This window comes from Colius striatus, chromosome 2, assembly GCF_028858725.1.
Source record: "Colius striatus isolate bColStr4 chromosome 2, bColStr4.1.hap1, whole genome shotgun sequence".
Classification (NCBI taxonomy): Eukaryota; Metazoa; Chordata; class Aves; order Coliiformes; family Coliidae; genus Colius; species Colius striatus.
Genome location: NC_084760.1, coordinates 51,699,796 through 51,725,169, shown reverse-complemented (window position 1 = coordinate 51,725,169; position 25,374 = coordinate 51,699,796). Strand labels below are relative to the sequence as shown.

Below are 25,374 nucleotides of genomic sequence, written 5' to 3'. Positions count from 1 at the left end.
AGCTTCATTAGCAAACACTTAACTAACATGCTTCTGATTTTTTGAAAAACAAAGCTCAGAAAGTACCCAGTGAATCCCTGTAGCCTTTTTCCTGAACTCCTAAATGGTCATTAAAATGACCATTGCTTTGTTGAAGGAACCTGAAGTGTGTTTCTTAAGTCTAAAATATGTTCAGAGTATCCCCATCTCACCCCAGTGGAACATCAGTCCCAGAGACTGAGAGCACTAGATGAGACTTCCTCTCCATAGTGTCAGCTCAAGCATTTGCTTTCTTTGCTTCTCTTTTCTCTCTTGCCCTCACATCACCCCACCTTGTGCCAGTAACCTAGTCAAAGGTGACATAACAGGCTGGGCTGGGGAGTTGGTGTGGAACTTGGAATAGCCTCACAAAAAGGTTCTGGGCTCTCACTCTCTTATGGACTGGCCATGCTGCAAGGCTTGTGCAGTGACGACAGTAGGTGGGAAGAGACAGAGGTCACTTAATGTGGTACTAGTACTGAGAGAAAAGCTTATCAAACAGTCTTTCTTTGCTGTTCTTTCTCCTTTTTACTTATAGGTAGGACTTATTTTTCAGCATATGAATTACACTCATTTAAAAGCAGTATTTTTTGAAGTACTGAAAGGACCCAGTCTTTTCAGTATTAGTACTCAAGCAGTGAGTAAACAAGTCCTTGCTTAATAAGGCAACTGGAAAATAGCTGATTTTTGAAAGGAGAACAACTCCCAGTTTAAAGCAGCCTCCACTGTTTGATGCTTAACTCCTGTTGAGTTCCTAGACTGCTGCTGTAGCAAGGATGTCTCATTAAGTTAGTGACAAAAACTTGACTTTTTAAGGGCAAAACCTTACATGTTTTGTTAAAAAAACCCAACAAACCAGTTAAGTCTGTGCAAAGTACTTTGTCGTGTTTGATCTTTTCACTCTTTTGGCAATTTTTCCTTCTGTCCACATTCTCTGACTCTGGGTGGAGTGAACAGTGAAATGCTGATGCATATTACCCGTGTTCACTTGCTGCATGTTTACCCATGAAGCCCTGAATAGCTCTTACAAACTGCTGCTATCGTCCTGCTACTACGTGTGTTACACAAACCGTAAAGGATAAAGGAGAATTTTGGATTTAACATGGGTCAGGATGTTCTACATTTCAGGAACTAGGTAAACGCTAACCTGGCCACATATTCAACTGTTGGCAAGTGCAACATAATGATGGAAGACTAAAGGAGGAGTTTGGATGAAACCAGATAAAACTGACCTGAGAATGAACTTTCAGAACTCCTTTTGTGGGCGGCACTAGTGAATGATCACCAGAGAACACCAAAGACCCTCTCAGAGCATGTGCAGTAGATCTTTAGAATGACACAGCAATATTATAGCCATATGTAAAACTTTGACCAATCATAGAATTATAATAGATGTGATGTGTTATGATAATGGTTTTGTGTAGATGTGCTGTACAGAAAGCCCTGTCAGCGTGGTTGATTTGTGGCATTATCACCGAGCATCCAGGCATGTGCAAACCTGAGATATATCAGCAATGTCTATCTTGACTGTGTAGCTATTGGTGAGTTGCACAACAGCTAACAGATCCGCTTTTTGGACAACATGTGTAGTTCTATTTATTGTTTCACTTCTGCTTGAAGTTTTGTTATGGATGGAGGGTTTGTTTGTAAATTCTTTTGGAGTTTCTCAGCTTGGTGAGGTCTGTAGAGGGTGGGGATTTAGTGTGTTATTTCTCTGCCAAAAATACTTGGACACATCCTACAAACATTCTATTGTCTGAGACTTTTGCAGCTGCTTTATGATTGTTTTATTATTTTGGTTTTTTACTATCACTACTTTCACTGCTCGGTATTTTTTCTGATTCATCATGAAAACCTCTTTTTAACAGTCGTGGAGACTGTGCAGAACTATTTACTTACCAATGTAAAGTCCCTTCTCAAACAAGTTGTTGCTTTATAAAACTTGATGGAATGACCTCGTACATTGTAGACGTCTGAGGTAACTGAGTTCTGTTGCTTTCTTCTGTTGGAACAGGGAGGCAACAATTAGCAAGTCCTAACCCAGTGCAAATTAAGACAGTCTTTTGTCAATTTTTTAAATTTTTTTTTTTAATTTTATCTCCTTTTTCATCTCTTTAAGTTTTCATACCACCACTGAGCCTCCTTTTTGTGGCCTGAAGCAGATGATAAAGATTCTGATGAAAATAGCTGTGGACATGACAAATGCCAGATATTGAAAGAGCACATGTAACACAGAGTGAAATATTAGCAACTTCTACATTCATGTTGACCTTTATTCTTTAGTGCCAAAATAATTGTGCTACTTGAAAGCTGCATCTTGGGAAATAAATCACTTCTTATTAACCTCACCCTCGCAGAATAAATAGGGCAGTTGTAGCATACTGTCACTCTCCTGAAATAAAAGAAAAAGCCTTTGTTAAATCCAGGGATAGGAATATATTTTGGAAAATTCAAAAAGCCTAGTTTAGACCATCTGAACGCCTCTCCTCAAGCTCCTAAGATCACTAGTCTTCTGAAAAAGTCCTATTGAAATAGCAGGCCACATATCCTAAAAGGGAATGATGATATATTTATGTGGTTTGGATCCATCCTTTGGAATGCTCCAGTAAAGAAGTAATTCCCTTAAAAATGGATGGATGCTATAAAAAAGTCATTAGAAAGATTTTTCAGTTTTAACTATGTGGACTTTTATCAGCTAAACTTTTCTTTCTGCTCAGCAGCCAAGAAACCATGTTCTGCATAGGATAGCTGAGGATTACAAGAGAAAATTGGATCTAAGTGTGATGAATTTTACTATCACTCCACCTAAATTTTCAATGCCCAGAAGAATGCAGATTCTTTAGAGTTGCTCCTAAATTTTCTATGATATGAGGCAATTACACTGGAAGACTACTGAACAGATAATTCTTGAAGTAGCTTTAAATAAAAGCCAATGTATGGCTTTAAACTACTGCTCAAGCACCCTTTAGCAGACACATACATTTCCCTCCAATTTTTCTACTCTGAACCTTTAGAAAGTAGGTGCCTGAGTGTTGAATTAAAAAAACCCAAACCTACAAATCAACAAATTTACTTTCCTTCTTTCTCTGCAAATCGCAGTTAGTCAAATGCTGATGCTGTCTTTCATGAGCCATTTTGGCCAGGATTAGATCATACTTCGTCTGGGGCCAATTCTTCTACAAGTCAGAAATTGTGTAGGGTTGAATTCTTTCAGGAAGAAGATGAAAAGCTAAAATTTCTTGCATCATGCATGAGTTTGTTTGCTGTATAGCCATAAAAGAAGCAATACCCTCTAGATGTCAAGTGATGCAGGGGGCTCAAGGCTTTTGGATAAGAGAATCAGAGGAATGCAAGGCAGATTCTTGTGTATTCAAGGAAGGTGAGTACCCATCACAGATCCAAGTTATGAAACCTAGTATCCTTTGAAACTGTAGTGTTTTCAAGACTAGATAGTATATTAGCATCACTTTGGGTGATCATAGCAATGCAGGAATTAAGCATGATATTATTTTCTTTCTCCAGTATATAGGAGAGGAGTAGAGTATATTGCAAAACACTTAATTCCAAGTCACAGAATCATACAATTGTTTTGATTGGAAAAGACCTTTAAGATCATCAAGTCTAATCACTAACCTAACACTGCCAGGCCCACCACTAAACCATATTCCCCAGCACATCATTTACATGACTTTTAAATATTTCCAGACTTAGTGACCCCACCAGCTCCACAAGCAGCCTATTCCAGTGTTTAACAACCTTCTCAGTAAAAAAAAAAAAATCCTAATTTCCAATGTAAACCTCTCTTGGCACAGCTTGAGGCCATTTCATCTTGTCCAATCACTTGTTGCTTGGGAGAACAGACCAACCCCCACCATGCTACAACATCCTTTCAGGTAGTTGTAGACAGTCATCATGACTGCCTTCATCCTCCTCCAGGCTAAACATTTCCAGTTCCTTCAGCTGTTCCTCATAACACTTGTGCTCAAGACCCTTCCTTGACTTCATTGCCTCTCTCTGGACATGTTCTAGCATCTCAGTATCCTTCTTGTAGTAAAAGGCCCAAAACTCAACAGAGTATTCAAGGTGTGGCCTCACAAATACAGGGAGACAATCACTTCCTTTGTCCTGCTGGGCATACTAGGCCATTGGCCTTCTTGGCCACCTGGGCTCAGTGCTGGCTCATATTCAGCCAGCTATCAGCCAATACCCCCAAGTCCTTTTCCTCAGGGCAGCTTTCTAGCCACTCTACCCCAAACCTGTAGCATGAGGTTGTTGTGGCCCAAGGGCAGGATCTGGCACTTGGTCATGTTGAACCTCATACAATTGGCCTTGGCCCATCAATTCAGACTGTCTAGTTCCCTCTGATGAGCCTTCCTGCCCTCAAGCCTACCTATGATCCCACCAAAGTAGTTGTATTGTCTTTCTCCTTCCTCGGTCCAATACATGTTATGTCATCACAGGGCTTCCTAGATGAAGCTCCTATAATAGTGGTTTATTGGCAGGGAACGGATAAGTTCTCATGGCATTGTCTGACATCTTCAGGTATTACAAATAAAGCAAACATGCTGGCTGTACTGCATTTCAGAAAATAAATCTGTTTAGAAGTTGAGAAGGGGTAGGACTGGAAAAAGAAATTCTTGAAGGGTCTCTAGTTCAAATTAAAATGTGTTGAGTATCTCTGCAGAGAGAGATCTGGGAGTCCTGGTTGATAATAAGCTAAACGTGAGCCAGCAATGTGCCCTCGTGGCAAAGAAAGCCAATGTCATCCCAGGATGCATCAAGAAGAGTTTTGCCAGCAGGTCAAGGGAGATTCTTCTCCCTCTCTACTCTGCCCTGATGAGGCCTCATCTGGAGTCCCGTGTCCATTTCTGGGCTCCCCAGCTCAAGAGGGACAGGGAAGTGCTGGAGAGAGTCCAGCACAGGGCCACCAAGATGATCAGGGGACTGGAACATTTTTCATACAAGGAAAGGCTGTGGGAACTGGGGCTGTTTAGTCTGGAGAAGAGGAGACTGAGGGGAGATCTTATTAACATTTACAAATATCTAAAGGGTGGGTGTCAGGAGGTTGGGACATCCCTTTTTTCTACAGTAGCTAGCAACAGGACAAGGGGTAATGGGATGAAGCTGGACCAGAAAAAGTCCCACTTAAACATAAGAAAAAACTATTTCACTGTGAGGGTGAGTGAGTAGTGGCACAGGCTGCCCAGGGAGGTTGTGGAGTCTCCTTCCTTGGAGGTCTTCAAGACCCGCCTGGACATGTTCCAGTGTGACCTGATCTAGGTGAACCAGCTTCTGCAGGGGGATTGGACTAGATGATCTCTAAAGGTCCCTTCCAGCCCCTACCATTCTATAATTCTATGTCAGCATCTCATACTGGAGTGACAATTGAGGATATTTCAGAGCTGCCTTTAGAACCAGATGCAGCACAATCACATTGAATTGTGTTCCCTGGATTTAAGGTGTGCTAAAGGACAGGACGTGTTTGGCACAGAACTATGTGGACATGGCTAATCTGTATTTAGCTGAAAAATCAGTGTTTTCACACAGTGCTACAGTTGTACATCTCTGTTGTAGCTCCATTACACAGCTGATACAATCTCTCACATTTTAGACCAGAAAGATAACATCCTTAACATGTTTAAGCAGAGACTCGATCAGTTTCTGAAAATCATTGTAGCGAAGTCCATAATCTTTTCTCATCCCAGGACTGGCCATACTGAAGAAAGCACTTTTTTTTGTCTTTTTTAAGATTCTAAACCTCTTGAGGGATCAAGACAGAGGAACCAGTTAATTAAATTATCTGTGCCAATCTGATGTTTGGGTTAAATCTATCCAAAGGGCAAATGTATTTTTTTAGCATAGAGGATGTTCTGCATTAACTGATCACACTGTTTCCAGGTAACTCTCCACAAGAAGGAGACAAATAGGTCAAAATTAAGTAGCTGGCTAATATAGAAACTACAGCAAAACATCTTTTAAAAGGTCAACTACAGACAAGGAGGAAGTGCCTCATTCAGGAGGCGATTGTAAAACCACATTGAATAACAGACATCGGGGAAAATTCTCTCTCATATGTATAAACCCAACTGTACTGACAACAGGCCTGTTGAATTCTTGCTATTCCTATATAGCATTCACAAAACAAGAAAACCTATTGACTTGTTTGCTATATGGTTATTTCCTGACTTCAAAGACACAGATACCAGAGTTTGGATGTACTGTTCTCCACAGAACACAGCAAAGATGTGTTGTTTAAGATTGTCAATAGGCAGAGAATATTCTGCCACATAAATATTTCAATGGAATTGAAAAGTTTTGGTTTTGTTTTTTTTTTTTTTACTCTGAGACATTATGCATGAAATCTGTTCCATTAGTTGTCAAATGCATTTGATTCTAGGTATCAGTTCTGGTATGTGTTGTAGCTCAGGATTATTTTATTAAGATTTTTTTTCTTCCACAGGAAAAATGTGTCTAAGCCTGCTTGATTTTGAATTCAATGTGAATGTTTGTGTTCAATGTTTCTTTGAAAGACAACTGTAGGTCAAGGTTTTAAAGGCCTGGATAAAAGCTGTAATTATCTTATCAATCCATCCACTAATGCTCTGGTTTAGCAGAACAAACTGCTAAAATAAACAATAAACTGCCGTTTTTCTGGCATGATTGAGACTTTTTTTTTTTCCTTTGTAAGACCATAGCAGGTCATTAATTCTGGGGAAAAAATAACCAACTTCTTAACACAAGACTGCATTTGGATGCATATGTCTTTTGAGGTGCTGTCATGGTCTGATGTTATTTTTCAAAAAACCTTCAGTACTTGGAACAGCTTGTATGTACAGATAACATTTTCATTTTGTATTAAAATAAGGCCATGAGAGTCCATACATATGAGTTGGTTTCAAAGAGAATCTTATAGTTATCTTCAGTCTGTTTTGCCAATAAGTTTGATCTAGGTAGATCCTGAAGAAATACTCAATCTAGAGAGCCAGCATTCTCTGTTTTAAGGAAGAATGATCTATATATGATATTAGGTTAATGGTTAATATGGAAATCACTTTATCTGTGGACAGCGTATCTTTTTTTCAATTCACTGGTGCAGCTGGTGAGTTCCTTTCTCATTCTGGGAGTCTTTACAAATAACTGAAGTATTTGGAACTGCCAAAATCTTATTTCTAGCCTTTCCCTCTGTTTGCAAAATGTCTTTCTCCTTTTTCAAAACAAATTTATGTTAGTAAATCTTAAGGTCCTGGTATAATCCTGAAAAACATCACTTACCTTCAGGGGTTTTTTCTCTCCTTTGGCCGGAGATTGTAATTCTTTAAATTTTAGGCATTCAGTGTTTTGCCAGTCTCCCTGGGGCTCTCTGTTGTTCTCTGCCAAGCAAAACACAATATCCATCTTTATAGCCTGGTGACATGCTGTATATTACCTTCTGCAGCTTTGCATGGGAAATGAGAGTTTGTAAGTTTTTGTAAGACTCAAAGTTTTCTGTAACTTCATTTATCTATAGATATAGTTATCTCTCTTGATAATTATGTTGTGACATTACTGAAACGGCACATCCTTGATCAAATTCATTGTTCTAGTGTTTGTTCTTAAAAGGAAAAGCGTTAGTGTCATGAAACTGTTTGACCTGTTAAAACATGTGACCCGTGTGTGTTCTTTTATGTGATGCTTTCTGCTTGATACTTGATTTATTTGCAGAGCACATCACATGCTGCAATTGTGGCTTTCCCATATCTGTGTTCATAATCTCCACTTAAGCAGCAGAGTCCAGAATTCTGTGTTATGAAAAGTTTTCTGTTCTCTTTCATTTTCCCTTGTAAAATCAATAATGTTTTGCAGTCTTTGGAGTCAATTTTTTTCAGGCTTTCTGCAATGACAGGAAACCTTCTGCTTACTGTTTCAAGTGGACTGATTAGACAGGCAACAAGTTACAGATTTCAGACCTTTGTATACAGCAAAGTTGCTCCCTTTTTGTTATTGCAGATACCATGACCTGCTAGACATATCCAGTCTCCCAGTCCTCACTTGAGCTCTTAGACTTATCAATTGTTTCCACATTTATATTTTTTTAAATCCTGGTTCTAGTTGTAAAGTAGGTCATTCAAATTAGAACAGGATTAAGTTGTTCAGATCTTATTCCCAAAACATGTCACTTGGTATCAACTAGAACCATTTTGAGCAATTCCAAAAGCTAAAACTATGCAGAATGGTCAAATACTTCATTTAAAACTGTTTCCTTTTCATTTTTTTTTAAATCTTCTTTCAACAAGTTAACTACCTTTAAGTAAATTTTGAATCTAGAAATAAACTGAATTAGTGGTGTGTATTGCCCTTATAATTTCCTGCCGTCAAGAAAAAAAAGCAGTTTTCTTTGAATGTTTTCTAAGGTTGTCAAAAAAAAGCCCCAAAAACAAAACGCAGAGAAAACTGACACCAGCAAACATTCCCTTTGATTAGTGAATGAAAAAGGAAACCCAGCAATCTTCAGCAGAGCTCTGCTGCCAGATCTAGCGCTGGAGGACTTGTTGCCCCTTTCCTTATGGCTCTGGGGTCATTCCCGATTCTGTTGTCTTAGTCAAGATTTGAACACATTAAGCATATGGTGATCTATACAAGGCTAAATATCATTAAATATTATTTGAAAGAGGTGAGCATATGGGTAGTGAGTATATGGGAAAATCTGCACAGCTGCACCTGGGTTCCAGGTTGCTCTCTTTATTAACTGCATACAAATACACTAGCCCACCAGACGTTGAGCTGGCCTGCCTCTTGTGTGGATAGCAGAGGCCTGATTAAATAATACATGGTTTTTATATACTATGGAATTTGTTGACAGCTGAAAATCTGTGCCAGTATTTGTAATAGGAGCTTTCCTTGAAGAGAGGAAGGAATGTTTTTATGGATAGGTATATACCTCTATGGTTATATTTGTAATTAGCCACCTTGAAGAAAAGGATGTGAATCTCAGGGGAAGGGAAAAATTTGAAATTAGCTCTGTGGGAAAATTTTGGATAGTCATCTGAGATCTACTTCAAGTGTGCTCATCCTAATGATCATTTAGTATTCATCATTTAATATTTCTAAGTGTAATGAGACTTTGGGTTTTATAATGCTGAAAGAGATCATATTGCTCTCTATCAAAAAGGGGCAGAGGATGATTGTAAATCTTGTCCTTCTCTTGAACATAAAAAAGCATATCTAGAAATCAGTAAATATAGAACAATTGTTTTGTTCATTATTATACTTTTTAAAAAAGGGTAATAGTAGAGTTGTACTTCTGAAAATATGGTATCATTTTGGAATGGGAGAATAAATGACAGAGTAAGAGATGCTTCAGTAATACAAGTATCCAAAATAGTACAAGCAGCAATCAAACACCCGTTCTTATGGAAAACACCCACAGAAGACCACCCTACCAAGAAATGGAAATACTGTAATTGCTTCTAGTAACTATCAGGAATGATGGATTTGAGCATATGCCAGGAGATGTGTAAATAACAGCTATGATTACAGTGGCCTTCCTGAGTGATTAAGGCCAAATAAAAAAAACGTGCTCTAGCAATCTGTTCTGAGGATTTAACCCCTGAATGTGTAGTGGTGCAGCCCTCTCAATTCAGACACCCATGATGACCACAATCTTCTTCACAGTGTGTGCTGTGAAAGGGAGGGTACTGGAGGTGACTTTCACTAGCAAACCACACATCTTTTCACAGGAGTCCCAAAATGTTTCATGCTGCTGCAACGCATCCAGAGACAGATAGGATTCTTGATATTATTACAGTATGGTGTCACTCAGCATTGTCATTCTGGTTGACACCTGCTTTATTTTTGAGATTTTGACAGATTTGATGACAACAGTTCTGGATTTTTCAGTTTCAAGCTGACTCTTGTGGATACTAATATGTGCAGGGGCTGGGTCTGTGATTTCCTACCTGATTGATGCTTTGTTCTCCCTTTCCTGGTGTAGACCCATAAGTGTGCTGATTCTATCACTGTCTTCCCTTGGTTATGCAGATAGATCTGTAACATTATTCTAGGAAAAGCCACCCGTGTGTTATGTCCCAGTTGCTGACATACTGTTTGAAAAAGTAGAAACTTTCTGAACTTGATCTGTTTCTGTCACATGAAATAACAACAAATTTGCACATAAGTTCTCTCTTATACACTGATGTGAGAGAACACATGGGAAAATCAGAGCAACATGTTTCTCATTAAATAAAATATGCTCCAAATTCCAGAAAACAATAAACTAATAAAAATCAAATAACAGTGGGATAGTTTTACAGACAAATCATGTGGGTAAAATATGAAGAGTAAAAATTTAATTTCTTACAAAACTTCATAATTTTCAATCTGATCTATCTGTACAAAAGGAGATTTATACTAACCATGTGCAGGATTTTGGTAAAATGCTGTATCCAGAAACACCTTTGTCTACCTGCTCGTCTTCTGAGACAAGCACTCCTAGGCTCAAGTACAAATCTCTGCCACGACGTTAGAGTCTAAAAGGAATGTTTTAATGAGAACTTTTGAAGTCTTCTTCTCTGGAGGTCTTCAAAACCCACCCAGACATGTTTCTGTTTGACCTGATCTAGGTGGACCTGCAGGGGATTGGACTAGATGATTTCTAAAGGTCCCTTCCAACTCCTACCATTCTATCATTCTATGATTCTATGACTTCACTAATTATGAAGTTTCTAATCTATTTCTGATCCATTACATCCAGTGTCATTCCACATTACTGTTTCTCACATAGCAAAGGTATTCCCTGCTGTCCTTCAATTTTCACTTTCCTCTTTCTGTCTCCAAACAAGATTTCCTGTGTATATTCTGGGACTACACTGTTCTGTTCCTTTGTTAATGAAACTGTTTCATTAAGAGATTCGCACTTTCCCCTATCCTTCAACAAAGCAGTTGCTTGTTTACTTCTGTATAAATGGGAGCATTTCACTAATGTGGTTTATTGCACAGCCCTACAAACAGAACAGTAACATCAATAAAGTGCAGACTGAGAATAGGAATAAGCCTTCCCCTTGTCCTATCATTCATTACTGGGAAAAAAAGAGATTGAATCCTATCCCACTTTTTTCAGGTAGTTTACTCTTTTCAGGTAGTTGTAGCAAGTGATCATGTATCCCCTCAGCCTCCTCTACTCCAGACTAAATAAACAACCCCAGTTCCCTCAGCCACTCCTCATCAGACTTGTGCTCCAGATCATTCCTCAACTTCATTGCCCATCTCTGGACATGCTGCAGCACCCCAATGTCCTTCTTGTAGGGAGAGACCCACAACTAGACACAGTATTTGAGGTGCAGCCTCACCAGTGCTAAATACAGGGGGACAATCACTTCCCTCATCCTGCTGATTGTTTTTGATACAGGCCAGGATGCCATTGGCCTTCTTGGCCACCTGGGTACATTGCCAGCTCTTGTTCAGCCAGCTGTTGATCACCACCCTGAGGTCCTTTTCTGTTGGATAGCTTTCCAGCCACTCCTTCCCAAGGCTGTAGCATTGTATGAAGTTGTTGTGGCACAAGTGCAGAAATCAGCACTTGGCCTTGCTGAACCTCATACAGTAGGCCTTGGCCCATCACTCCAGCCTGTCCAGGTCCCTCTGAAGAGCCTTCCTGCCACCAACAGATCTGCCCAGCTAGGTGTCATCTGCAAATTTACTGAGGGTGCACTCTATCCCCTCATCTAGATTATTGATGAAGATGTTGAACTGAACAGGCCCCAGCACTGAGCCTTGGGGAACACTACTGGTGGCCGACTGCCAACTGAATTTAGCTCCATTTCCAGTAAGTATAACTGGAATGGTGCTTCAAGTGCTAGGAGTCTTGCTCTGTTAGGAGTTTGAAGATATTTCCTTGGCATGTATTCCTTTAAATCACTGGAAGCTGAAATTTCAAAAACTAGTTGAAATTGGCTTACAATTCCATAAACAGTCTGATGTTGAAACAAGAGATCACCATCACCAAAACTATGTTGTCACAGCCTGCATGGGCTGATCCAGTTGCTGTGGTTGAACAGTGGTCATGCTCACACCACTCCTCTGATGCCCTGCTTGCAGATGGAGTCCTGCTCCTTCATGTGCACTGACTGGAATACTTCTGACCCTACAGTAAGCCCACACCTTAAGTACTGAAGCAGAGAGTAGCCTGTTTGTTGTCCCACATAGGTCAGCTTTCTGTAAACTTAAGTTTCTAAACTGACTCAGTATAGAGGCACAAGTGATGCCAAAGCCAAGGCGAGACTTCCAGAAAGCCCTCCAGGCTTTTCTGGGAGATGTCACAAAGCAGAAAGTCTTCTTCTCTTTGGCTGTCTCATTTGATGGACAATGGCCCTACCTGATAAAGAATTGTGTCTTATTTCTAGTTTCCCCTATCCAGTCTGCCTTATGGCCATCAATTTACACTGCAATGTAGATTTAGAGAGGATGTGAGAGAAATTATTTTGTGTGTAAGGGTCGCAAAAAAAATGACACATATAAAAAAATTAAAAAGTGGCAGCATTGGTCTTTCTAGCTCCCTTACATTATGTTTTGACTCCTTTCTCTAGGACAGTATAGCACAGTGACTCTGAATGCCTGACCGTATGTTCTGCAGGAATACAGATAATTACTCAGACATGAGTTACCTCATTTTTGAGGCTGAGCAGGGAACGCTTCTGGATCCATGTGCATTAATACCCCTGCACGTATTTCTGCAAGACAGGAAGCTAAGGTGAGCATCTGCAAAAATGACAGTTTTGTTTCTTTGAATGCAAACAGTTGGTTTAAGTCTCTTAATTCCTAAATTCCTTCCATAAAAAATCCTAGCTACTTCAATTCTGCTGGAAGCAAAATTGCCGACCAGTGCTGGGTAGCACAGTGATAACTGTAAACCTATACCTTAGATAACGGTTTACCTTATCTGGCTTCCATTTTCTAGAGCTGCTCAGAGTAAAATTATTCCCACACAAAGGAGTGAGAAATGTGTGGCATCTTGCATGCATCCTGACAATATTTAGATGTTTCAAGCCTTTAAATTGGGCACAGTGGAGGTTAAAATCAGCTGTCCTATTAGAGCTGGAGTATGGTCAGACACAGGTCTACTAAACACAGAATACTAAGTAGCTTTTGGAATAAGTCTGAAATCTATTTTACTCTGGTGAATTCAGTAACTGCTAGGCCCTCTCTCAGATACTGAAGTTCACTTGTGCATCTGGCCACATGAATTGCAACTATCTACTAAACAGGGACTGTAATGGTTAGACATATGCAATGGGAAGGCTGGTCATTTGATATTTGCATGTGTTGAATTTAAAAGGCATTTACATCTCATAATTGCTAAAACAGCAATCAAATTATCTATAGAGAACTTTAAGCATAAAACAAGAGTAGATGTATAATACTGACTGGGGAGTTACAGATAAATTGATATTAAAATTACTAAGCCAAATTAATTTCTTATACTGATTAAAATCTGGAAAAATAAATTTGAAGTGGATTACTATGATTTGACATTATAATGTGCCAGGGCAGAAAATTACAAGGAAACTCAGTCATTACCATTGACTTGCTATCAAACTCACTCAAAGGTGTGATGAATTTGATTCTTTATTTTCTTTTCAAAAGCATAAAATACAATAGATTATCACACTTACTCTCCTCCCCCACCTCAGTGATCAGAATGCCTCAGTGGTCTTTATTGAATAACATTGAGCTTAGAGAAAAGCTTACAGCTTCCATAGGTCTTTACAACATCCCAGAAGTGTACAATATTCACACTCTCAAGAGCTTGTCACAGTCCTCCTTTTACTTATGAAAACAGAAACAAACATTTAAACTGTAGGCACAGACTCTGTTGGGTAGATCCCAACAGAAGATTTATTTTTATTGCTTCTTTCTTTTTCCCCTCACATATAAAGCGTGTCTACCAGTAAGTGACAGGAAACATTCTCTATTTCTACAAAGAAATGAGAGGAGGATTTTAAAGATTTAAGTAACTATGAAATTTTACATAGATTGGCCTTTCAGACTGAGTAGGCTCCTAATATAGCCAAAAATGAAGAAGTCTGAGGCAGGCTACAGTTTCTTCCTCATTCTGTTTTTGTGTGGAAATAGAAGAAGATCATGTTACCCTAAAATATGCCCTTCTTGATCAAAGCCCTGCTGCTTTACTCAAACTGCAGACAAAGCCTGTCCCATAAATTGAAGATACTCCCTTTTTTCAGAATCATCATTAGCCCAAGAGGCTTAGAAAATACCCATTTGCTATGAAAAACTGTGCTTATGTATATTTCACCCCTTTTTACATCTTCCTGTTTTTAATTTCATGAGGGTCTGGATATTATCCATGACAGTAATATCTGCAGAAGATCCTGGTGCCAACTTTGTCCCCCAAGTCCTCCAGTGTGCATCTGCCAGGCAGCAGCCCCTTCTGCAAAGCAACATGTATTTGCTGAGCTGGATTTCTCCTCAGTAGAGTGCCAAGAGCCCAAAGGGAGAACTCAAGGTGACTAAATCAGTGTTAGCTTCCTAAAGAGCCCTCTTTGCTGAAAGGGAGGTTAATTTTTAAAGCACGCAGACGAGTTTTTGACTTTTACAGGAGCATTTCAGTGTGGTTTGACCACACTGGTAGCTTCTAGTTCAGTTTAGGAGAGCATTTTAGAGAAGTCAACCATAAATGGGTTAAAATAAAGCAGCCTGCCCCTTTGTAACTCATGTGTTCTCCCAGTTTCCTCTAGTGCTGTATCTACAGGAGAAAACACCCCATTGGGTCATGGATGGACTCAAATGTTCCCAAGGCCTTTCAAGAGCTTTTGCTCATAGAATGATGCACTATTGCAATACCCTGCAACAGAGTACTCTGTGTGGTTATCCAAAGCTGCTGCTTGAACGTCAGTGGCCCTGGGGACTGCCTGATGCTGTTTCTGAATTCAGGCTAAATTTTATTTGAGGTAATTGAGTTGTAGTGGATTAGTGTGGCCAGATTTTGGTAGCAGGGGTACTACAGGAATGGCTTGTGAAAAGCTGCCAGAGGCAGCAGAGGGAGTGAGACTCTGAGAACAACATCTCCGCTGACACCCAAGCCAGTGGAGAAGGAGGGAGAGGAGATGTCCAGGCACTGGAGGTGAGATTCTCCTGTGACCTGTGGTAAAGACCACTGTGAGGCAGGTTGTCCCTCTCAGTGGAGCAGAGATTCACCTGTAGCCTATAGAAGACCCCATCCTGAAGTAGGTGGATGCCTGAAGGAGGCTGTGACTCCATGGGAAGCCCATACAGAACCAAGTTTCTGCCAGGACACAGGAATCTGTGAAGAAAGAAGCCCACACTAGATCACATTTGCTGTAAGGACTTGTGACCTGGTGGGGTGGACCCACATTGAAGCAGTTCATTCCTGGAAGACTGTTTCCTCCATGGATGAGACCCACGTTGGGGCAATGTGTGAAGAACTACATTCTGAGACCCATACCAGAGCAGTATGTGAGGAACTGTAGCCTATTAGAGGGACCCATGTTGGAGAAGTTTATGGAGGACTGTCTCCCATGGGAGGAACCCCACGCTGTACTAGGGGAAGTGTGAGAAGGCCTCCCCCTGAGAGGAAGCAATGGCAACAACCATCTGTGATGAGCTGACTGTAACTCCCATTCCCTGTCCCCTTGAGCTACTGAGGGGGAAGAAATAGAAACTCAGAAGGAAGGGAGGGACGGGGGAGATGTTTTAAGATCCAGTCTATTTCTCATTTCTGTACTCTGTTTTGATTGTTAGTAAATCAAACCAATTCTCCCCAACAGTTGAGTGTGTTTTGCCTGTGACAGTAATTGCTGAATTGCTGAATATCCCTGTCTTTATCTCAACTAGAGAGTCCTTTGCTATATTTTTCTCTCCCCTGTTCAGCTTAGGAGGGGGACTGATAGAATGTCTGTAATGGGCACCTAGCACCCAGCCAAGGTTAGGCCACCACATGAGCTCACCAGATGGGCAGCACCAGTGAAGATCTTCTGAGGAAACAGAGTCACTATGGTGGATCTTGTGGAGTCATCATTTTCCAAAGCAGTTCAGTTAATGAAATTCTCTCTTGTACCCACACCTATTAGAATAAATGACAGATTCTATAGAGCATAGTGACAAGGCCTTGAGCTAGAAAACACTATGATATACAATTTAGCTCCATTCAGTTTTTCCATAGAAGCATTTAGTGATCTGATGGACTTGTAAAGCCTAGAAACATTGTTTTAGCCTGAGGTAATACCATTGCTTTGCACTACAAAAGTTAATAGCTTCGTAGTAGCAGAGACCTAAATTATGAGCATCAGGAAATGTTCAAGAGAATCACAAATTAATGTATGTAAAAATAAAAATATAAAATTAATGATCATTCAGTCACAAGAGCTTGGGTTTCAGGGCTAAAACGTCCATGCCAGTGCTGGAGAAGATATGGAAACCCAAGCAGCTGAGGTGGACAGAGGTAAAAGAAATTAGTATAGTCAAACCCAGTTGTGTTGCAAGGCAAGGTATTTCCCTCTGATGATGTTCATTTTCCTGAGAAAAGCAGCTCCAAAACTTCTAGAACTTTAAATTTCTTCACCCTGAGAGAAAATGGAGAGTGTTTCACTGCTGAGGCCAAAGGACATTCAGGGGCAAGGGTGGAGAGACTGAAGGAAACACTGTATTTGTGTTACATTTACCTTATTTAATGGTCTAGAGGGAACACAAAGGTTTTTACTATTCCCCCCACAGCACTAGGAAAAACCACAGTACTGTGGATGAGATTTAGTCATCCAAATACATGTGTGTGTGTGCACATATGCTGCTCTCCCAACACAATGAAATTAGAAATGGTTATTTCAGCCAGGACTGCATTGTTATAAGAATGCCTTTTAGGTGGATAAGTTTACAGTTTAATTTCCTATAAGTCCATGAAAGTACAAAATAGAAAAAAGTAAGCTGAAATGGAAGTCTTTTCAGGAGCACTCAGATTGACAAGAAAAAAATCACTGACTGATTGGCACTTTAACAAGTGTGAACCTTCCCAACATTGTCAGCACTGTCATTTTATCCAGTTATGTACCAGTAATCACAACAGTGAAACAGAAACTCAAGGAACACAATATTTCTTGCAAATAGTGTGAGCCTCTATTTATATATGGTGTGAGGCTATCAAATCTGTGCTGCTAAGATTGATATTTGTGTGCCTGCATTTAGTCATTTAAGTGAACAATGTGGTGCTTCGGGACATGATTTAGTGGTGTTCATGTTAGTGGTTGGACCTAAGGATCTTAAAAGTCTTTTCCAACCTAATCGATTCTGTCATTCTGTGAAATAGTTTCTGTTCTCCACCTGGAGCATGAAGAGGTAGTTGAAAGAAAACAATAGATATAAGTCCATATTGTGTCTTCAGTATACCTATGTTCAGCTTTGAACATAGATATAGGCTGTGCTCAGCATCAGCTATTTTGAACTGCTGCAGCTTACTTCATAAAGCTGCTACTTTTGTCCATGGGTTTGCATATGAGCAATAAGCCCCTAGGCAGTCCGAGAACAGGATCACTCACCCATCAAATCCCTGTACAGAGAACACAGTTGGAAGTAAATTCTTACAGCCCCTTGTCCTAGTGAGCTGCATGTCTGTGTTGAGGGAGGAAGTGAAAAGGAGCATGTGTTTCTCAGATAGACATATTTCCCCTAGGAGTTAGGGTGAGCACATCCCACATATTTCACACAAGCTACTCAAGAGCCCTCACTTAGTTAAGAGCCCTGAGTGGTTTACTGGTAGGGTAGAATCTAACTAAGAAGGCGTTATACTCCATTCCCACCTCCCTGGTCTTCCCCAGTCATACAGATGTTAATTTTTTAATGTGTGTAAAGCAGTATGCCAAACAGGATTCAAGGAGTGTCTCTTCAGAGGGTAACCAAAAGCTGAGAGAACAAGGAATTTCCTAAACCTCTCATCCAGCCCAAAGAACCCTCTCCAGGCCCACCACCAGCAGCCTTCATGAAAACACAAACCTAGAACTAAAGAATGATCACAATTATATTTTATACTTGAAGAACAATTAGATAAGTGATACTTCTAAGAAAGTAAATCTCTTTTATAAATGCTTGCTACTGACCTAAGCACTTTCCTCATTTTCAAGTGGGACTGTGTAGGATGGAACATTTTATGCAACTGGAAACAATGGCCAAGAATGAAGCAAAGGATTAATGAGGATTGCTTGGGAAGAAACTGCAAGACACCTTACAGGACTGACTCTTCCTCATTAAGAAGAGTCAGCATCTTTTAAAAATTCAGGATACTTTTTTTTTTTTTCAAATCTGCTATAACATTAACTGCTCCAAGCTCTCGTATCCCTCTGATGTTATTACCCAGCCCAGTCCTTGGAGTGATGCTATCATGTTCCCTTTTAGCTTCATTTCCCTTGCAAGGGACAGAGGAAAGAGGACAGAGATAGCAACAGAGAGTAAATAACATGAAAGAATGATATTAGTAAATATATTTGTTTCCTGTCAGTCTCAGTACAAACTGGAGAGAGGTGATAAGAAGAACCACTGCTCCTGTCTCCAGGCAGGGCCCTTGATTGCAGTTGAGACAGAGAGAAAGAGCAGATGCCTCCATGGGTATAGCAAAGACAACTGGAAGCTGCAGCTCTTATGATGCACTTCATTGTAAACAGAAGTGACTTTCTTTTACAAAGCACATTACCCTAACATTGCTTTTCTGACACAGGAGCTTCCTACTTAGCCATAAAGTTTGACATACTTCACTCTTACTAGTCAATATAGGTTTAAGATTTCAGATGCTACAGATCCTGTTAGTGAATCCTACAGTAAACCAAACTTCCTTTGGCTGAGCCCCTCTTTGCTGGCTGAGTACATCATGTTCACTCCCTATCAACTGACATGCTGCTCTCTGAAAAAAAAACACAGGAGAGCACACACTTGGAAGGATGTAGCTGTCCCTATGCCTTTAAGATGATTAAGTTTAGTCCTTGGGTTACTCAACCACAACTATGCCTTGAAAAAGGAAAGGAAAGGAAAGGAAAGGAAAGGAAAGGAAAGGAAAGGAAAGGAAAGGAAAGGAAAGGAAAGGAAAGGAAAGGAAAGGAAAGGAAAGGAAAGGAAAGGAAAGGAAAGGAAAGGAAAGGAGAAAAGAAAAGAAAAGAAAAGAAAAGAAAAGAAAAGAAAAGAAAAGAAAAGAAAAGAAAAGAAAAGAAAAGAAAAGAAAAGAAAAGAAAAGAAAAGAAAAGAAAAGAAAAGAAAAGAAAAGAAAAGAAAAGCTTGAAGAAAAAGGTTTCTTGAGAAAGAATACTTATTCAACAAAAGATTTTATTTTGCATTTAGTACAGAGCAGACTCTGACATGCAGAACATCACTTACTAAAACAGTCAAATAAAGAGTAGTCTGGTCAAGACAAAAATAAAGATGAGTTATGTACATATTTCAAATAAACAGTCATATTAGGTGGCATATCCTTTCAGAGGAAAAGACTGTCAGGCTAAGATGGATAGATCAGCTGCCTTAGATTTTCTGTTACTAAAATGTAGCAGTGAAATAGTTAACAAGTCTGGCTTTTACATTGTCATAAGCAGACTTCATTGCTAGCATCCTACCGAGATGAATGAAGGCAGCTTATGTCTAGTGTTATTGTTTCCATGTGTTTGGCTCCAGACTCAAGCCAGCATTCCCCTCAGTTTATACTTGAAAGGTTATCTTCACAACCAGAAGAGACAGAAACTTTCTGTAAATATATGTATGTGTAAAGAGAAGGGCAAATACAGGTTAACTTCACTTATTCAGTTCCAGCTTTCCAGAATTAATGTTTTGATAGTTATAGCGAAAAGAATTTTTGTTTACAGAAGCTTCTGATTATCTGAGTAGCTGAGATGTCCCTTACAGCACATTTGCTCTGTTTTAAATATATGGGACAAACTGATCAATACTAACGTAAATTTATCTCGTGGTTAATAACTTGTAGTCTTTTAGGCTAGGAAATGAAATACCAACTAACAAGCAACACAGCAAAGTATGTAACAAGGAATTTCAATGGAAAAAGCAAACTCTGAGTGTAATTTTGAAAAAGAAAGGCAAACAATCTGCATTTAGGTAAATGAAAATAGACTGCCTGTAACAATAGTGCTCCTGAAGGAAAATGTCTGTATAGAGTGGAAATATTTCAGCTGACTTGAGTTTCACCATGTGTTTGTCTCTAAAGCCTGGGCGTGTTTCTCCATCAGTAATCTACCACTGAAGTTTCTGCAGGGAAGAGTACACATAATTGTGCATTACCTGTGCTTCCCTGGAGACAAGAAGGACTCAGAAATGGCTTAAGTAGATCATTATTTTCATCTTGCCTTGAAAATTGTCCTTCTACTCTGAATGGTAGGATGCAGATAAAGGACAATGATTGAGGTACTTCTCTAAGAAAAAGTGCTAAATACAATGTCTCCATCAATATCAATTTTTGGTTTTTACCAAATCCAGAATTATTGTGGTACAGGATCTCATACATACTCCCTAGCTATAACACTCAGTGGTTCCTGTTTTGTGTAATACTAGCTAATAACTCGGGATTTTCCTTTCTAGAGATTATTTTATTTTTTTAAGCTGATCTATGAGGACATTATTACACAGACTATTTCATTAAACATCTGTCAGCAAAGAAGGTAATACATTGAGAAGGGTGATGTAGGAATGGCATTGCAGTTCCTAATTTCTAGGCACTTTCTTCTTTTAACATATTAAGAGCCTCACAGGGAGAGTCGTGAAAGTCAGATCCAGTTGGCCTCAACTCCAGTCTTGTCCTTAGCCTGCAGTTTCTTCTCAGGAAGAGGCCTCTGATAGCTTAGCATCACCATCAGGAAACATGGATATGGGGGAAATTTGGGATGTCTGAATACAATCCCTGTAAGCTCAGAGAATAAGACCCTCAAAAGCCAGACTGAGATGCAGATCTGTGAGCCAGGTCTGGCTGGGAAGAAGGTGAAGTGCTTTTCAGGAACAGATCAAGAAAAGGACTTTAACACTTCCATTCTCTGTCAGGCCCTTCTTTAAGCAGCTTAGTCCAAAGTTGAAGTCAAAGTATCATTACTCAAATACACAACATTAGAAGCTCAGGCTCCCTGAGGGAGCCCCAAAATTTAGTTACTTGGGTAAGTTAGGGATGAGTAGATAATTTCAGAATTACAACTCTTTCTGTAGGCACCACGTATTCACAAAGGAAGGAGAAACTCTATTAAATATATTATAAGTAAATAAACATATAAAAATAAATATATTAAATATACATTAAAATATAAAACTCATCTATTAATTATGGGTTTGGGGGTTTTTTTCCTGTAAATTTCCCTTTTTCGTGGATTTCAAATTTCCATGACTGAAATTGCCGAATAGTCTGAAACAAGGAAAAAATTTTAATGATGCTGATGTTTAATATTTAAATGTTCTAATAAGTTTTTGCTAAAGGAAACCTTTAGCCACCTCAGAATTGACAACAGGAAGCCCATTTCTCATCCAGCATAAAGTGACACAAGTGCTACACTGATCTACACTGGAATGCAAGAACCTGTCATACAAAGAGCTACTATTAGCTTAAATGGAGAACTCTTCATCTGCAGAATTACACAAAGATGGATTTTGTCACAGCAAGTGGTGTAGATATGTTAATAAAAAATATAGAGACTTAGATTAGATATCTTTCCAATAAAGATGGTTCCCAGGATAATGGATTCAGAATATAGGATAGACTGATTGCCTTCCCTTTGTTAGCTAGGTCTCAATCCTTTTTTTTTTTTTTTGTGTACATCATCCTCCTGTCCTTGAATGACTCAAGAAAAACTACAAAAATTCTCTGGGCTATTTTATGACCCAGCTTTTACTCTTTTGTTTCCATGACCATTCCTTCTCAGTCTTCTGAGACCACAAACTCTGTCTCCCCTTGCTGCAGAAACTTAATACGAACCAAATTTTGATCTTGGTTTCATCTATTTAGCCCCAGTCTAATAAATAGCATTATGTATGTGAAACAGTAATTAGAAAGTACGGTTAAGGTTAACTGTGAGGTGAATCTTTCAGTCCCTCTTACACTGTTATACCTCAGGTTCTCCTTTATGGCTACATACCAAACAATATTATGTTCCCAATAAGAAGGCAGTAATCTTCTCTGAGACACAGGCTTGGAGCTCTTTAGGCTAGTGGGTGGGGAATTCAGTGGCTTAGCAGCAAAAAGACAGCACAGTGACAATTTCAGCCTGTAATATCCTCATGAGTTCTGTGAATATCAGCAAATTTAGCCCTTCAGCTCCCAAATTTGAAAATACCTATTTCAGCATCAACAAACTCACAACAGAAGTGCATGCAGGAATGAAAATAATATCTGGAGGGAAGAGAAGAGATTATGAGCAGGTAACGTTGCCTGAACATGTGAGAGTCTCTGTTAGGCATTTGCTTGGATTTGCATCTCATATTGTCATTGAATACCATAATTATGTCAACCCTGTGCAGGGATCTCTTAAGAGGTGAGGCCCAGTCACTGAAATCAAGGGAATTAAGGTGCTCCATAGTACTACCTCCTGAGGGGAATTCACATCTACAAAGCATACTATAGCCAAAGGCAGAAAATCAAATCACCTATCCTCAGAGAAGGGAGGAATGGTGGACCACTCAGCAGTTTGCAGAGAACACAGCCTTTTCTTCTGTACAGAATAACTGCAAAGCCAGAATCTATTCTGTCTTGAAGGGTTAGTTAGGCAGTGGAAACCAATGAGAATATTGCTTCCATCCTATTAGCATTGCACAGCAAACACTGAGGAGTGCTCTCCTCTCCTTCTTCAGCCTTAAAGCTGTCAGTGTCACAGCTACAGGGGATCCACACAAAAGACAACCTCAAGCCATAATTGAAGGCAGACACTCACCTCAGCCAACGTGCTGAGTGTTGCATTCACAAAGGTACCGACAGGAAAACAACCCAGTAAACACTCCACCATGGGGAAAGGAGAACTCTTCCAGCTTCCAGGCAACAAGGTGGTCGTGTACATCATACACACCGTTATTGTAGGCTCTGCAGAAATGTCCAAAACCAATTACAGATCCTCTTCAGCCTGGAAAATTGCTGTAAGACAGTTACATCCATCTTGTCTTATTTAGCAATATAAACTGCAGGGTATTACACCCGGCCTTTAAAGTCATTCTCAGACAAACCTCCATGTAAGGCCTGCCCAGGGACCATAGGCACTTTGTACCAACCGTACTACAGACTTACTAGTTCTTATATTACAGATGAACATCCATATGGTACCTTATCTCTTATTAAGACTTTGAGCAGTTGTCATAAAAGTCCAGTCTTCTTCCTTCTGGAAAAGCAGATTTAATTTGTGGCTGTTTCCCCTGCAGTTTGGAGCACAAAGATAGGATCCTGTCAACAACTGGGAAGAAATATTTTGAGATTTAATTACCTTTCCTGTCTGTGACCAAATGGCTACTTAGAAAACAGCTGCAGTGGAGGCAGTCCTGTGATAGCATACTGTTTTGAAGATTCTTCAGGTCAAGAAAAATTGTGTAAACTAATAAAGAGAAAACTACTAACAATCTGGGAAATTAGAAAATAGAAACATATGTTAGTTTTTCTACTTTCCACTGAGTTCCTAGTTTGGAATCTGTAGTGGAACTACAATATTTACTGAAAAAATGGAAAGTTTGTTTAGGTAGAACTTAAGATGTCTAGCTTACTAATTGGGATATGTTCCTGACACTCGGGATTCAGGCAGGCAATATGTTGGGGGGTCTTTTTATGGACTTAAGTTCCTGTGTTTGTGCTGTGCAAATAAAGTATGGGTGGTTTTGTACGTAAAATTCTGATAAAAAATACAGAGGTGCCTACCTGACAGGTACTATATGCCTGGGTTACTTTAATTTTCCTTTCTAGATTTTGACAGACAGTCAGGGCAGATGGCAACATTGTTTGCATCTTTTGTTATTTTACATGCTTTGAGGAAGGAACAGGAGGGAGCCAAGGAGGAACTGTTCCATTCTCTCCATCCATCCTCCCCATGCAAGTCCTTGATAGTTCTTGGGAGAAAGCAGGGCAGGGAAGATAAATCTCCAGGGATCAAAGAGGAGATTGAACTCATGTGACTTTGGAGGAGGGCAAGGAGCAGTGAGGACCTTGTATGTGAGGCATATGGTGAGGTAGGAAGAACTTCCCTAAGGCAGGTTTTTTGTTTAGGAAAATAAAGATTATAGAGCTCTTATATGGTCATTAAGAAAAGATCAAGCTTAAAGCCTGTTGCATCATTAATGTAACAAGTAGGCTAAACATTAAAAGGAGAGAGATTTGGGAGGAAGGAAAGGACTCTATGTCTCTCAAACTGCACATCTATACTAAAAAGAAGATACTACTTAGAACCAAAAAGTTTCCAGCTGTTACACTTCAACTGCCATTTTTAAAAGCCATTTGCCCTTACAAGCAAAATGGCCTGAGAGAGGATTTAGTGACTGCCTGATGAATTTTCTAGACTGCTTTGGAAAAGTAAAAAGAGAATCTGCAATTCCATTATTTGTATGGAGAAATATTTTGCCTATTGACAACTGTGAGAGTCTTCTGTTGAAATTCATTGAGATTTTTTTTGCCTTTAGGCTGAGCTGGAAGAGACCCCCTAATGTGACTCGCACAAAATGAGGTAGTTAAGGACAAAAAGTAAAATGCATGTCTTCAGAATCTCCCTTGTTTTGGTTCAGGGAAACCAATTTCTGAGTGCTGCTGGCTGCTTTGAAGCGGCGTCTGCACCTCCTGCTTGCCTTTGCCATGCTGTCCGCATGACGATGTGGTGTGGGAGAAGCAAGAGGAATCCTCCCTGACCTGAGGATGAGTCTACTGACAGCCAAGACAACTTGACACTGCACAGTGACAGAAATCTTCTATAATGCACCCTAACATCTGGCCTTTGTAATCCTTTTCTCGTTTAGCCAGTGTCTTTTATCATGTGAAAATACTAAAAACAGATCCAAAGTCTTCATGTATAATTGAGGCTGTAGCTCTTGTTTCTTTTTTTTTTAATATTATTTGAGAAAACCTCTATAGCCCCCTTTAGACTTTGCTGCTCATGAATTATAAGTCTGCTCTTCAAAGTAGAGGAATGCAGCATTCTAGTGCTGGGAGCTGTCACATCTCTTGTACAAAGGTAGACAGTTTGACTGCTCCAAGCTGTATAATTGCAGCAGCCAAAGAAAGAATCCACTTCTTTTTCATTTCTAGGGCACAAAATATGAAGAAGTGGACAAGTTGTCTTTACAGTCTCCCTCAAAAACATATTTCTATGTTGTCCTTTCTACCTAATCTTATTTCTGTTGAATGAACAGTGAGGGTAGGAGAAGTGC

General features: G+C 39.6%; 1 long non-coding RNA gene across 1 annotated transcript in view; it reads right to left on the bottom strand.

Annotated features, from left to right (window-relative positions):
* Positions 1-1,945: 1,945 nt before the first annotated feature.
* LOC133624953 (uncharacterized) overlaps positions 1,946-25,374 on the bottom strand; it is a 40,164-nt gene continuing 16,735 nt past the window's right edge. The window contains exons 2-3 of the long non-coding RNA XR_009818212.1: positions 7,291-7,388; positions 1,946-2,020 (exon numbers count right to left, since the gene is read on the bottom strand). This is a non-coding gene — a long non-coding RNA (uncharacterized LOC133624953). The remainder of the gene's footprint in view (positions 2,021-7,290; positions 7,389-25,374) is intronic.